This window comes from Bison bison, unplaced genomic scaffold, assembly GCF_000754665.1.
Source record: "Bison bison bison isolate TAMUID 2011002044 unplaced genomic scaffold, Bison_UMD1.0 scf7180017864280, whole genome shotgun sequence".
In the NCBI taxonomy this organism is placed as follows: domain Eukaryota; kingdom Metazoa; phylum Chordata; class Mammalia; order Artiodactyla; family Bovidae; genus Bison; species Bison bison.
Genome location: NW_011494852.1, coordinates 3668126 through 3669419, shown reverse-complemented (window position 1 = coordinate 3669419; position 1294 = coordinate 3668126).

Sequence of the window (1294 nt, the reverse complement as noted above, 5' to 3'; positions counted from 1 at the left end):
AGGGTGGGAGGGCAGGATGCTCAGCCCTAGCCTTGTCTCATGTGGTTACTGTGTACACAGACACTGTGGGATGGCTACAGCAGGGCACATGCTGAGATGTGTGTGTGTCAGGGGGAGGGGGGGCGGTGCGGTTAATTTCCCCAGCCTCTTCCTTTTGGATGCCCCCAGTTGACTCCTGCAACCCCGCCTGCCCACTCTGTGATGGTAGGTCAAGGCTCCGAATACTGCCTCCTCCAGAGGCCACTCCAGCTCCACTCCAGCTCCTGGAGTCAGGTGTGCCTTTTCTGTGGCCACCCTGGAGAGGCAAGAGTCATGAGGCTCACCAGCTGGACTATGAAGGTTTCTCATGCAGAAATGTGGCTGTTGCACAACACATTCTCTCCTGGCAGGCAGTTTCTCTTAGTTTTACAAATTTGGTAAAACAGCATTTAAGCCTTAGACTGTTTTGCAAGTCACACAGGTGGTTAGTAGCTCAGCCAGAATTTGAGCTCAGGCTGTCGGATTCCAGAGCTCACAAACTTAAGCACCAGCCTGTGGTACCTCCTCTGCAGGTACGCATCATATATTTCCATTTTTGATACTTAACATACAGTTACATCCCTGTAATGAACACTGTCACTGCCTATAACAAAGTCTTCTTGGGCTCACCTCATATGTCAGTCATTGGCTACACTGAGCTCCAGTCCAGATGTAGGACAGCTACTGTCAGTTGGTAACACAGCCGCATGATGCAGTTGTCTTTTATATGAGCCTGGCAGCAAACTCTACAACTGTGAGAGATCTTCTCCCATGTGCATGGACACCGGGCACACCAAGTGGGTGGTGGACCCACCCTAGCTACCTACAAGCCTTAATGCCCCAAGGGAACCAGTCACTTATAATTTATGATTCCATATGCTAGCTTTCAGGGTCTTAACTGAGATGAACAACTTAACTAATTTTTCTAGTCCACAAGAGTATGGTATAACCTTCCCTATACTTCAGCTCAGTTCAGTTCAGTCGTTCAGTCATGTCCAACTCTTTGCAACCCCATGAATCACAGCACGCTAGGCCTCCCTGTCCATCACCAACTCCCAGAGTTCACTCAAACTCACATCCATTGAGTCGGTGATGCCATCCAGCCATCTCATCCTCTGTTGTCCCCTTCTCCTCCTGCCCCCAATCCCTCCCAGCATCAGGATCTTTTCCAATGAGTCAACTCTTCACATGAGGTGTCCAAAGTACTGGGGTTTCAGCTTTAGCATCAGTCCTTCCAATGAACACCCAGGACTGATCTCCTTTAGGATGGACTGGT